The 229-nt window shown below is 44.5% G+C and overlaps 1 protein-coding gene across 1 annotated transcript in view; it reads left to right on the forward strand.

The window, feature by feature from the left end:
* The window catches only part of LOC107570314 (girdin-like), an 11,099-nt gene that overhangs the window by 9,056 nt on the left and 1,814 nt on the right, over window positions 1–229 (forward strand). The window lies entirely within an intron of this gene.

The following is a 229-nucleotide window of genomic DNA, read 5'->3' on the forward strand; positions in this document are numbered from 1 at the left end:
ACACACACTCTCACAAACACACACACACACTCTCTTACACACACACACACACACACACACACTCTTACACACACACACACTCTCACAATCACACACACAATCTCACACTCACATAATCACACACACACATACACACAATCACACATACACACTCTCACACAATCATACACACACACACACACTCAGACACACACACACACACACACACACACACACACACACACACTCA

This window comes from Sinocyclocheilus grahami, unplaced genomic scaffold (genome assembly GCF_001515645.1).
Source record: "Sinocyclocheilus grahami isolate Dianchi unplaced genomic scaffold, SAMN03320097.WGS_v1.1 scaffold1440.1, whole genome shotgun sequence".
Lineage (NCBI taxonomy): Eukaryota > Metazoa > Chordata > Actinopteri > Cypriniformes > Cyprinidae > Sinocyclocheilus > Sinocyclocheilus grahami.